Source organism: Entelurus aequoreus, linkage group LG09 (genome assembly GCF_033978785.1).
Source record: "Entelurus aequoreus isolate RoL-2023_Sb linkage group LG09, RoL_Eaeq_v1.1, whole genome shotgun sequence".
In the NCBI taxonomy this organism is placed as follows: domain Eukaryota; kingdom Metazoa; phylum Chordata; class Actinopteri; order Syngnathiformes; family Syngnathidae; genus Entelurus; species Entelurus aequoreus.
Genome location: NC_084739.1, coordinates 82,002,662 through 82,017,334, shown reverse-complemented (window position 1 = coordinate 82,017,334; position 14,673 = coordinate 82,002,662). Strand labels below are relative to the sequence as shown.

Here is a 14,673-nt window from a genome sequence, read left to right as displayed (position 1 = left end):
TTGGCTTATTAACTGGCGGACAAGCTTGCCCATGGTGTACAACCAAAGTAGTGGTAGAGTAAGTGGTCTTGCTCCTACACAACTGTCTTTAATAGTAACAGTAATTCAGTACAGTATGAGTAATTTCAACATATTAGCTTTGGTCTACTTTCTGTTGCATAGATGTCCAGGTGGTTAGCTTGCAGACAGTGTGTCTATATACAGATGCTGTGGTCAAAATATTCAACATTCTACTGCCATTTGGCGGCTAAAGTGAATAGTGCACCCGCCCCAATTTGTCACGTTTCATGTATCAGGTGAACGGCGACAAATGGGGCCATATGAATTCCCTTCCTACTGTACAGAAAAGAATAACTTTATTAACATTTTTGTTTTATATTTAAAGTGCATAAATTTGCTTGAGATTTAAAAAAAATCCTTATTTGAGCCATTCATTATTTTACACTGATACTGAAAAATGTAATCAAAAAATAAACTCAATGAATAGTAGTACATTCTAATTAGGGATGTCCGATAATGGCTTTTTGCCGATATCTGATATTCCGATATTGTCCAACTCGTAATTACCGATACCGATATCAACCGATACCGATATATACAGTCGTGGAATTAACACATTATTATGCCTAATTTGGACAACCAGGTATGGTGAAGATAAGGTTTTTTTTTAAAATTAATAAAATATAATAAGATAAATAAATTAAAAACATTCTCTTGAATAAAAAAGAAAGTAAAACAATATAAAAACAGTTACATAGAAACTAGTAATTAATGAAAATGAGTAACATTAACTGTTAAAGGTTAGTACTATTAGTGGAGCAGCAGCACGCACAATCATGTGTGCTTACGGACTGTATCCCTTGCAGACTGTATTGATATATATTGATATATAATGTAGGACTGTATCCCTTGCAGACTGTATTGATATATATTGATATATAATATAGGAACCAGAATATTAATAACAGAAAGAAACAACCCTTTTGTGTGAATGAGTGTGAATGAGTGTAAATAGGGGAGGGAGGTTTTTTGGGTTGGTGCATCTTGTGTTTTTTATGTTGATTTAATAAAAATAAAAATAATAAAAAAATAAAAAACGATACCGATAATAACAAAAACGATACCGATAATTTCTGATATTACATTTTAAAGCATTTATCGGCCAATATTATCGGCAGGCCGATATTATCGGACATCTCTAATTCTAATTGATCAGAAACATTAACAATATATAAAACAATTCAACCTACAAATGAAAAAAAAAATTTGTGAAGATTTTTTTAAATCCAAATGAGGAAGTCAGGATTAATGGCTACAATGAGCACGCATGATACCGCATGATACTGATAAAGCATGTTCCCCCTCACGAGAACAATTGTGAAGAACTGCTTCAATATGATGTCAAATACATGTGCAAACACACGCACACCTCCCTGGAAACGGAACTTGAAATGGTATCGATAACAATAGGAAGAAAAGGGTTTCCTCTTTTAATTTTTTTTTAACACAAACACACGCACACATTTTTACTGAGAAACCACTTGACACCTGATCTGACAATCTATGGTGGAAACAACACAATAGAGGGGGGTTAATGGACACGTGGGAAAGCTTAAGTATATTAATTAAGAACCATAAAGCTGCCTGGCTGGCTTTGACAACAAGAACAACAGATTTGTGGGTATGTTCAGAAGCACTAATGAATATAATCAACAGTTGTTCTGGGGTGGGCAGCAGACGTGCAGTGTGGTCCAGATGGAGCTGAGTAGATGTGCGGCACAAGGAGGAGGAGAAAACCAGCCATTAACAGCACATTTCTTTTGTGCTCCTGTGTTATCCATCAGCTAAAGAGCTTTTTTACAACGGGACCTAACCTCTCCACCTCCCCGACTTCTCCCCGAGGCCGAACCAGCGGCTGCTGTCCAAGGTGGAAGCAGGTGGGGCCGGGGGAAGCCTGATACCATCCACCCACTCATCCCCTGAAAAATCCCCCTCGCACCCCCTGGGCTCTACTGCTACACACACTGCCTGGAAAAGTTAACACACACACATAGTGCTCTGTTCTTTGTTTCACTGTTTGTTATCATCTCTGATCTTCTCCATCAATTTGGATTTTGTGTAATCGTCAGAATTCACGGTATTGCTGGAGAAATACACGGCCCCGGACAACCGCGATATATCCCACCGGGCATCTTCCCCGACCGTTCATGATACTGTAAATGTAACATAAAATATATATCACATAAACCAACATAACTGGAGGAGGGAATTTTTTGGCACCTCACAAATCGACGACCATTCAGGGGCTTCAATTTGATTATAAATGGTCTGTTATTGTATCTCTATTCATGATACTGTACTTTATTATTATATTGTATATTTCTAGTTTTCAGGTGTATTTGCACGCAGCTGTAAACTATCTACTCAGTCATGTCTATGGCTGACAGTGTTGTCGAATTGCATTATTATGGTTCCTGATTTATTCATCTACCTGCTAAAGTCATTTTCTTAGCAGGTTACTCTCTGCTGTAACACGGTTCTAGTTAGACTTAATACCACCTTAACATTTGACAACCCAACAATTACACAAAGCGACTGGGTAAAGAATCTGGTTATTATCTTCCACCCAACTCTCTCATTTGAGTCACACATTAAGAGTGTTACTAAAACAGCCTTCTTTCATCTCCGTAAAATTGCTGAAATTCGTTCCATTTTGTCCACCAGCGACGCTGAGATCATTATTCGTGCGTTCGTTACGTCTCATCTCGATTACTAGAACGTATTATTTCCGGGCTTCCCTATGTCTAGCACCCACATCTGCGATGCCCTCCAAGGTTTCTCATTGTATCCCATTGGGTTGAGTTTTTTCTTGCGTAATTACTTAACTCCACTTGGACATTGTCTTCTCCCCGTCAGCCATGTTGTAGTTTTTCACACTTCCATATGTTATAAGTTACAACTATAAGCTACTTTGTGTTAGAAATGGCAAAAGCGGGGTATGCATGTGCATGTACGAGCCAGTCGGCCCCACAACAAGAGGATAGAAAACTCGGGGTGAATTTCTTCTATATATAGATAATTCGCTGCCGTCACAATTGGGAAAACATGTCACCAATTGGGAAAATTCCAAACGGCTCGTTTGGAGGAAGAATGAAGGAAGGCAAGATTGTTTTATAAACATCTCTGCCATGGTTTCACATTTTCAAGATTTATGCAAATTCACAATACACAAAAACAGGGATCAATAGGTAAGAACATTTGTTTTTGCACAATAGGTCTCCTTTAACATACAAAAATATCGATATTTGAACGTTTGCGCATCAATTCGGAATCGTCCATGTCCCAATCATGACGCAGAATGGATCGTTTTTCCACCTTGAAACGTAACATTAAGGATATGGACATGAGGACACAAATGATAGCAACACATAGCTATGTGAGCTACATCCTAACATTACACTCACATTCTAACAGCAACATCATGCTAGGTTAGTTTATTCGCCAAATTAAAACTAAATGATCAAACTTACAGCATCTACGTCTGCAGCTGACTGACAAAGCTGTATTTTAAGATATGTAGCAAAGCCTGATTTTTTTTGTCGTCTTTGAGGTGGTTGTGGTATACACAGAGCAGAGTCAGAGGTGGAATCATGAAGTCAGGAAGTCAAAAGTGGAGAAAACAAGAGATTTTTCTCACGTTTGGTGCTCATCAACAGGCGCTATAGGGCAGTGTTTTTCAAATAGTGGGCAAAGAGGTCCAGCTGAGGTGTCTGGGTGGTCGCACTGTACTGAGCTATTGGAGCCAATGAGCTTGAGAAGTTTGTGACAGGAATGAAAAGGAAAAGGAGTCGTAGTCAACGGCTTATACAAAGAATGTGACTACAGGTAAAGTTCGATATAACCCGGTCCGGTGTAAAACTTGGTCATGCCATGGACCCCAAATTTTTTCAGTTTTTTTTCCCCTACCAGAGTCAACCACATTGTTTTTCATCAAATTAGTGACTATCAATACTGTATCGACCGACTGGTGGATAGTGCCCACCGCATTCTATGACGTGAGAGCACAATCCACGTCAAGTGGGGGGGGGGGCTATCTGCCAAATATCATCGTTATGGTCATCAACCCTCGCCGGCAGTGATCAAAACCAGATGTGTACAGCTCCACTAATGGACATTGGAGTGTTACTTTCAAAAGGCAAAATTTAAGTATTGCTAGAAACATAATTTTATATGGGACTTTGTATAGTACTTGTTCCAAAAAGAAAAAAGCATAAAACACTGTATATTTAAATATACTATATGTAAAAAAGGGAATAAATATTCAAAATAATCTAGTTTGGTTACGCCATCATGAGCGCAACACAAGGTTGTAAAATGTTCAACTACAATTCTAAATAAGCAAACTGAAATCAAATATACACAGCTTAAAGATTGATCAATACCTATTTAAATTGAGTAATACATAAATATGATGATTTATCAAAATATAAAAGAAATATACCTGAACAGAACGCTCATGATGGTTACACCAAAAAGTAACACTATGAATCGCATTTTTCCAAGTTTTTGGGGCATTTTTATGCTATTTCCAAGCATCTCCTTCTTATTATCGTTGATTTTAAATGGTCAAACTAATGCATATTATATATACATGCCCTAGTAAACAAAACAAAAAAAGTCATTTATTTTTGATTGTTACATTTTGAAGTACATTTGTGCAGGTGGGTGCGAATGTAGCCATTACCAGAGCTGTACACAGATGCAACAAATGTTTGTTTACTTTCAAGATGCCGTCCATGTTCGGCTTTCCTGGGCTCTTTTTTTCCATTCACACCAAGAAGAAAACTTTTGTCGTTTCTGAAGTGGATCATTGACGCGTGTCCCCTTCGGAAAAAAGGCATCTGTACAACCGCGACGAGACAGGATTATGCAGTAGGGTGTTTAAAAATATATTTTTTCAAATAAATCGCGGTTCCTTTGTGTAACAATTCTAAATCGATTTAGAAAAAAAAAATCTAAAATATTTTTTTCCCCCCACCAAAATCTGTCCTGCCCAGCCACTCGAGTAAATGTTTGGGTAGAATTGTATCAAACATACCAGTTTTCTTTTACGTAATATATACATTTATCAAAAATGTTTATTTATTAGAGGGTTGTAGTTAATCATAAAACTGGCACCCAATCTTATTAAAAATGTATTGATTTTGAATCATGAATCGTTTTGAATCGAGAATTGACTCTGAATCGAATCGTTAACCCAAGAAATGAATGGAATCATGTGGTGCCCAAAGATTCACAGTCCTATGATGCAGTTGCAACACTCAAGCAAGAACGAAGCACAACCCAGAGAACAATTGTCAACAAGACAGGAAGTAACAAACTTCAACCAGCATGCCTTGGAAAGTCTGCAAAACCCAGCCGTTTTCACCACATAAATTGGGATGATCTTATTGTAATATTTACAAAAAAACAAGGTTTAAAAAAAAGCACGCGCTCGGGAATAACACGATCGGGATTTTATGAAACCCAACGACCGCATTATATCGTAATTTGAGTGTAAATGCGTTGTACATAAAAACAGTGTTCATAATAACATCTTTATATACAAAACCCAAAAGCAGTGAAGTTGGCACGTTGTGTAAATGGTAAATAAAAACAGAAAACAATGATTTGCAAATCCTTTTCAACCTATATTCAATTGAATAAACTGCAAAGACAAGATACTTAAAGTTCGAACTGAGAAACTTTGTTATTTTTTGCAAATATTAGCTCATTTGGAATTTGATGCCTGCAACATGTTTCAAAAAAGTTGAGGAATGCTCATCAAACACTTATTTGGAACATCCAACAGGTGAACAGGCTAATTGGGAACAGGTGGGTGCCATGATTGGGAATAAAAGCAGCTTCCATGAAATGCTCAGTCATTCACAAACAAGGATGGGGGCGAGGGTCACCACTTTGTCAACAAATGTGTGAGCAAATTGTCGAACAGTTTAAGAACAACATTTCTCAACGAGCTGTAGCAAGGAATTTAGGGATTTCACCATCTACGCTCCGTAATATCATCAAAATGTTCAGAGAATCTGGAGAAATCAGTGCATTTAAGCAGCAAGCCCGTGACTTTCAATACCTCAGGCGGTACTGCATCAAAAAGCGACATCAGTGTGTAAAGGATATCACCACAAGGGCTCAGGAACACTTCAGAAAACCACTGTCAGTAACTACAGTTTGTCTGTAAGTGCAAGTTAAAACTCTACTATGCAAAGCGAAAGCCATTTATCAACAACACCCAGAAACGCCGCCGGCTTCGCTGGGCCCAAGCTCATCTAAGATGGACTGATGCAAAGTGGAAAAGTGTTTTGTGGTCTTACGAGTCCACATTTCAAATTGTTTTTGGAAACTTTGGACGTTGTGTCTTCCGGACAAAAGAGGTAATGAACCATCTGAACTGATATAGGTGCAAAGTTGAAAAACCAGCATCTGTGATGGTATGGGGGTGTATTAGTGCCCAAGGCATGGGTAACTTACACATCTGTGAAGGCACCATTAATGCTGAAAGGTACATACAGCTTTTGGAGCAACATATGTTGCCATCCAAGCAACGTTACCATGGACGCCCCTGCTTATTTCAGCAAGGCAATGCCAAGCCACATTCTGCACGTGTTACAACGGCGTGGCTTCGTAGTAAAAGAGTGCGAGACCTGTCTTCCATTGAAAATGTGTGGCGCATTATGAAGCGTAAAATACAACAACGGAGAATGTTGAACAACTTCAGCTGTACATCAAGCAAGAATGGGAAATAATTCCGCCTTAAAAGCTTCAAAAATTGGTCTCCTCAGTTACCAAACGTTTGTAATGTAATGTAACACAGTGGTAAAAATGCCCCTGTACCAACTTTTCTGCAATGTGTTGCTGCCATTGAATCCTAAGTTAATGATTATTTGCAAAAAAAAATCTGTCCCCCAAGGGTGTGTTCATAAGAGACAATAATTGAGAATCAGTGCTAATAAGTATTCAACGCTATATACAGAACTTGTGATGGACCTCGTGAAATTGTGCAGGTGTACCTAAAGCTATGGCGAGCTGTTATAAGGGAAGAGAACAAGTCACTTCCTCTTCTTGCAGCCATCCTGCCATGGAAACAGAAATAGCTGCACTAATGGGAAGCAAATCTCCACGGAATGGAAGTGTAGTCTGTGATACAACTTCCCAATGGAGGCTGTGAAGGCTCATGCACCAGTGCAAACACCAAGACCAGTGAGCATGAAGACCTGATAGTTCCGTAGGCCGTTATGATCATAAATTCCATTTGATTTTGAATGTACTTTTCCCAAATATATAAAAGTATTCATCATATTCTCTTCATGTGACATTAGGCCGGGGGTCGGCAACCCACGGCTCCGGAGCCGCATGCGGCTCTTTGACCACTCTGATGCGGCTCAGCTGCATACTTGCCGACCCTCACGATTTTTCTGGGAAACTTCCGGATTTCAGTGCCTCTCCCGGAAATCTCCCAGGGCAAACTTTCTCCTATTTTCACCCAGACAACGATATTGAGGGCACAGCATTTGGCGCCTTCTACAACCTGTACGAACAGCGTGCCTGCCCAGTCACATGTTGTATGAGGCCTCTGCTTGCACACGTAAGTGACAGCAAGGCATAGTTGGTCAACAGCCATACAGGTCACACTGAGGGTGGCGATATAAACAACTTTAACACTCTTACTAATATGCACCACACTGTCAACCCACACCAAACAAGAATGACAAACACATTTTGGGAGAACAGCCGCACCGTAACACAACATAAACACAACAGAACAAATACCCAGAATCCCATGCATCCCTTGGGCTACATTATACACCCCCGCTACTACCAAACCCCGCACCCCCCTCCCCGTGGGTCGGTTGAGGTGGGCGGGGTTTGGTGGTAGCGGGGGTGTATAATATAGCCCGGAAGGGTTAGGGATGCATGGGATTCTGGGTATTTGTTCTGTTGTGTTTATGTTGTGTTACGGTGCGGCTGTTCTCCCGAAATGTGTTTGTCATTCTTGTTTGGTGTGGGTTGACAGTGTGGCGCATATTAGTAAAAGTGTTAAAGTAGTTTATATCGCCACCCTCAGTGTGAACTGTATGGCTGTTGACTAAGTATGCCTTGCAGTCACTCATGTGTGTCTTCTAAAGCTGCATACAACATGTGACTGGGCTGGCACGCTGTTTGTACATGTTGTAGAGGGCATTAAATGCTGTGACATCACGGCACACCCTTATTATTGTTGTTTGGGTGAAAATCAGCAGACACTCGAGAGGATAATTGCCCTAAAATTCGGGAGTCTCCCAGAAAAATCGGGAGGGTTGATAAGTATGACGCTGTCAAGCGCCATTCATATAAAACTGGCGGGCCGCACTAACATTACATTTTCATATTAAGGTGCGGGCCGCGTGTCTGAGACCCCTGGTTTATACATAGCACAAAACTTTGTATGCAGTGTTATTTCATTTTAAATTTCAAAAGAGTTTTGTGGCTCCCATTGTTTTCTGTAATTTGTGAAACGGGTCAAAATGGCTCTTTGAGTGGTAAATGTTGCCGACCCCTGCATTAGGCCCTGGTTTTTACATTAGAGCTTTTATTCCATCAGAATTCAGCAAGCCTGTTGCCAGCGCTGTGTGATATCTACTGGATGCCTTCTGAATCCACAATGCGGCGGTCTGTGCAGTGTAGTTTAACATACAGTTGATAGACAGATGCGATAGCCAATCAGATGGTGTTTTGATGACACTTGGCCTTCCTAGGTGACCACATGTTGAACCATGGAACGTGACATTAACGCCTGCTGTGATTGAATACTCACTTGGGACTCAAAAGTGAGTATTCAATCGCAACGAGCCACACTCGGCTAGCAGAGAAATCTTATATATAGGTGCTTTTTTAAACCCACAAAGGCCAAATAAGAGCAAAACATTGATTAGGTTGCAGAAATATGCTTGCAAGGCCATTTTCAAGAAGGACATTTCAAGAGAAGCTCAATCTCGTGAGACAAGTTTGGCCAACCGGTAAAATGTCCAATCAAGCAAGTATGAGCAGTATCCCTGGCTTCCGGCTTTCGATTGGTGCTGCGAAATGTAAGTTCAAGTATTTTATTTATTTATTTTTTTCACGTTTGATATCTTTTTACACTTAGTTGAATTTTGATAGTACCACGTAGAGATATGTTTTAATTGCTAATGCGGGCTTATTGATTTTAAAATGCACCGGAAAATAGCCCGTTTTCTACACTATTGAGGCGATTTAATGCCCAATAGTGTGCACGTGTGTTTCTGTATAGTATTTATCCAGCCGTGGTCATGTGGTGACATAAATGATGGTATTATGAGAGGTATTTATTCAAGTCAGACTACGTAGGACATCAGTATGTAGGTGTCCATGCACTAAATTAGTCCGATTTCTCTAATGATTTGCCTCTAAATAAGCATCCAAAAGCCATGGAAACACCTTAATCCGATCGTGTTCGGACTAACACAACCAGATTATGCCATTGAAAACTAGATCTCTGGAGTGGGTGCAGGCTGTCGAAAGGGGACCCTTCGTATCGCGCATACGCCAGTTTTGACGCGCGGGATATAACCCGTGAGCCTTAACTATTTAAAAAAAACATAAGCAACAATTAGAATGAAGAGACGACCGTTTATTTGCTTCACAAATGAAAAGAACAGAACATTTTGAAGTGCATCCATGCGAGGAAAAAAGAAACGGCGATTTATTTATGAAGGTAGCTAAGGAAATAGAGAATGTTGGCTTGATTCGGACTAACGAACGAAATACGAATGAAATGAAAGCGTACACACACCTCTTCACGCTGCATTTGTGCACTCCAAACTGATTAGCAATAACTCTGTATTACACACAACTGGCAAGATAGTCCAGAACAATAGCAACCTTTATCTGGAACATCTGGAACTGTAGCACAACAGTCTTTTCCTTCGGATTTAAAACTCCTTTCATCAATCCGCAGAGTCTTTTGAATTAACTCTGAGACATTTAAAAGTTTTGTTTTCATGATTCTCCGTCCGAATTTTTTTTTGAAAAAGTCTTTCTTTTCTTTGAACCTGCATCCGCTTCGAGACATTCTTGATGGTAACGTCATGTTCGTGGCACAATCTATGATCATTTCTTGATGCTGTCTGCTATTTAACATGATTATTGCCTTTAGAGACGTAATATTTGTCATCAGTGCCAATATTACAGCGGACATCAGGTACAGCAAAACTAGGCTGTTTACTTGTAAGGAGCCGCAGATGCCTTGTTTTAGTCAACCGGAAAAGCAATACATTTACCTGCACTAAAATGAAATAAGCTCCCCCCAGTATACGAGAGGCACACGGCGTATGACCAATAGACGCATTAGAGCAGTGGTTCTTAACCTGCGTTCGATCGAACCCTAGGGGTTCGGTGAGTCGGGCTCAGGGATTCGGCGGAGGTCAGGACACACCCGACTCATTGAGTAAATAAACACTTCTCCCTATCGGCGTATTACGGATACGACAACAGCAGAAGTCAGACTGATTTGCAGGTGTGTCATTTGTTCTTTGAACAAGGTGATGTTCATGCATGGTTCATTTTGTGCACCAGTAAAAAAACATGGTAACACTTTAGTATGGGGAACATATTCACCATTAATTAGTTGCTTATTAACATGCAAATTAGTAACATGTTGGCTCTTAACTAGTCATTATTAAGTACTTATTAATGCCTTATTAATAAGGCCTTATTATAACCCTAACCCTCTGACCCTGACCCTAACCCTAACCCTAACCAAATAACTCTAAGTTAAGTCTTTGTTACTTAGAATATGTTCCCCTAGTGTCCAAAAAACTCTAAATTAAGTCTTTGTTACTTAGAATATGTTCCCCATACTAAAGTGTTACCAAAAACATATAACTTTGTCTGGAATTTGAAAAAAATAAAAAAATATTTTCCACTAAAGAAGGGGTTGGGTGAATGCGCATATGAAACTGGTGGGGTTCGGTACCTCCAACAAGGTAGGGAACCACTGCATTAGAGATACTGGGACTTCACATGTAGCTGTGAAAATACAGAAAAGCTAACTATTTGAGAAATCTGACTAATTGAGTACATGGAAACGTAGTGACTGAAGGCCTAGGTGTGAAATGCACGCCACTGAGTACTGTACTGGTGCTTTACTTAATCACATTGACAAGTCAAGTATACTTCTTGCGTCAGCCTCATCAATCCAAATCTCTCCTGGAACCAATTCCCTTCCTTCACGTGATGTTTAGCTACCATACTCTCTGAGGCTAGGTCCCGCATCATCAACAGGACATTAAAAAGGAGCGAGCATGTGAGTGCGCATGATAAGGCACATTTGGCGCATGCCCTAATAAACTGATGTGCTTGTGGCAAAAAAGAGAGCGGGAAATTCCAGACTTGATAGCAATATGTATGTATGTGTTGACCGAGTTCCAGTAAAAAAATAATTCCAGTGGAAAATAATTCCAGTGTATGAAAATAACCACTTGAGGCAAAAAGCTGCAACCACAGGGCTGTAATTTTAGTGCTAAACATCCATGCAGAGCTACAGTATGTTGCAGAGGGCTGTGTCGGGGAATGTGAAGGAACACTTTTTTTTGTCGTTAACAGAGGATCTTTGTAAGAACTGAGGTCAGCTTGTTATTGCATGCATCAGGGAACACTTAAAGGGCTAGACACCTGCATCTTTCTTCAACTTGGGGGAAGGATATTAGTAGAATGCCTGATAGATTGAGTGGGAAAATACATTTTGGAGGAATGTAATGATCATTTCATATCCTGGTTACCGTGACCAACATTATCACGGTAATCACAGTTATCACCGTTTTGTTGATTTTCAAAATGTACTTATGCACTTATGGAAATATTTTAACCAAGCTTTATTTTTAAATAATAATAAATAAACAGACACTGGGCTGATATACAATAAGTCAATTAACCGGACGATACATGAAAATGAAGTTGGCATCTTATCCAGCCATGATAATCGCCATATGTACGTGTTGTTACAAATCACAAAAGCGGTCCGTCTTTTGCATCGGTTTAAGCAACTGCGGGCGTTCGTACTACAACGGTAGTAACGATAAACGCTGTAAAACTCCTGACGGTTAGTATTACAGTATTAAAAATTGAAATGATTGAAAAACCGTTATTGATACCCACAAGAATCTAATGGAATCGTGTGGTGCCTAAAGATTCACAGCCCTACAAATTTGGCATATTTTGAGAAAACAGGGGGGCTGGTGACGTCACTTACGGAAATTGTAATATTTAATGTCTCAAAAACAAAAACAGCCCAATGAGTAATTAAACGACACAAACCAGCACAATCGTAGCACGAACAAATTAGATTATTTTGATTTAATTTGGACAAATGGGGGGCGGATGAACTTTGATTGACGTATTAAAGAAACTTTAATAACTCAGAAACGAAAACAGCACAAACAATCATTTCAACGGCACAAATCAGCACAAACCAGCACAAACCAGCACAAACGAATGAGACTATTTCAAAGTTTTGCAAGAGGCGGTGGGGCCAACTTCACACAGATAAATTATTATCATGATTCATCCATTTTCTACCGCTTGTCCCTTAGAATAGAAAAGCATGTATACGTCCAGGATCTAGCATTGGAGAGATACAGACTGTGTAGAAGTTTAACCTTAGCCAGCGTACACCGACAACCCGGTGAGCCCCCTGGTCTCGCTAGATCATCTGTGATGTTGTGTTGTGGAAAAAGTCACTCAAAACAAATGGCTGGTGGCGGTCACCAATGTCCTTAAGGTGCAAAATAAAAGCAAGAAAACTACAAAACATGGCTGCCGGAGGGGACGATGGTTCATTCAGCATGAAGGGGCATGGTGAAAGGCGGTTGATTAGCATCTAACAACTATACCTCTCAAAACGGCTTGTTTGGAAAGGGAGGCAAAAATTGGCTTGACGGCTATGTAAAACATTATTTATGCAACATTGTGAACAAAGAACCACCATGTTATGTAGACGTGTTTTTAATGGAGAAAAAAAAATCCTAATATAACCCCCTCTAAGTGTTTATTTCTATAGTTTTAATTTGTAAGTGAAGTGAAGTGAAGTGAATTACATTTATATAGCGCTTTTTCTCAAGTGACTCAAAGCGCTTTACATTGTGAAACCCAATATCTAAGTTACATTTAAACCAGTGTGGGTGGCACTGGGAGCAGGTGGGTAAAGTGTCTTGCCCAAGGACACAACGGCAGTGACTAGGATGGCGGAAGCGGGGATCGAACCTGCAACCCTCAAGTTGCTGGCACGGCCGCTCTACCAACCGAGCTATACCGTCCCAAAGGTTGTGTTTCTTAATGATAAAGGCAAAACACTGTGTTTCACTTCCGGTTTATGTGTCGTCACGTGGGTTCTTTTCCTGTCGCAGGATCGTCCGTGTATAGGACTGCATATTTATCACTCTGTCCAAAGAGAGCAGAGCCTTTAAGTTCAATGTGAACATTTGAATAGCTTATTTGCTCTGACAGCAATACGTTTTTACAAGTTTATAATTAGCATTCAGGAAAACTAGCAATTGGCGCGCTAATTGGCGCGCTAATTGCCAGCTAGCGATTGCCGCTAGTTGCCAGTTGGCGATTAACGTTCTAGTTTCCGGCTAACGATTGGCACACAAGTTGCCAGTTATAAATTAGTGAGATAGTTGCGAGATAGTGGTTAGTGCGTTAGTAGCCAGCTCGCAAAGTGTGGTAATCAATCAGGGTTGTTAATGATAATTAAAATTTAAAACAGTAAAACAAATGGTTCTCAAACTTTTTTCACCAAGTACCACCTCAGAAAACACTTGGCTCTCCAAGTACCACCATAATGACCAACATTAAAGGCCTACTGAAAGCCACTACTACCGACCATGCAGTCTGATAGTTTATATATCAATGATGAAATCTTAACATTGCAACACATGCCAATACGGCCGGGTTAACTTAAAAAGTGACATTTTAAATTTCCCGGGAAACTTCCGGTTGAAAACGTCTAGATATGATGACGTTTGCCGTGACGTCAATGGTTGAAGCGGAAGTATTGGGACACATTGTATCACAATACAAACAGCTCTGTTTTCATCGCAAAATTCCACAGTATTCTGGACATCTGTGTTGGTGAATCTTTTGCAATTTGTTTAATGAACAATGGAGACTGCAAAGAAGAAATCTGTAGGTGGGATCGGTGTATTAGCGGCTGGCTGCAGCAACACAACCAGGAGGACTTTGAGTTGGATAGCAGACGCGCTATCCGACGCTAGCCGCCGACCGCATCGATGATCGGGTGAAGTCCTTCGTCGCGCCGTCGATCGCTGGAACGCATGTGAGCACGGGTGTTGATGAGCAGATGAGGGCTGGCGTAGGTGGATAGCTAATGTTTTTAGCATAGCTCTGTGAGGTCCCGTAGCTAAGTTAGCTTCAATGGCATCATTAGCAACAGCATTGTTAAGCTTCGCCAGGCTGGAAAGCATTAACCGTGTAGTTACAGGTCCAGGGTTTAATAGTATTGTTGATCTTCTGTCTATCCTTCCAGTCAGGGGTTTATTTATTTTGTTTCTATCTGCAGTTAAGCCTGATGCTATCACGTTAGCTCCGTAGCTAAAGTGC

At 40.2% G+C, this 14,673-nt stretch overlaps 1 protein-coding gene across 6 annotated transcripts in view; it reads right to left on the bottom strand.

The window, feature by feature from the left end:
- The window catches only part of LOC133657812 (girdin-like), a 400,246-nt gene that overhangs the window by 335,585 nt on the left and 49,988 nt on the right, over nt 1-14,673 (bottom strand). The window lies entirely within an intron of this gene.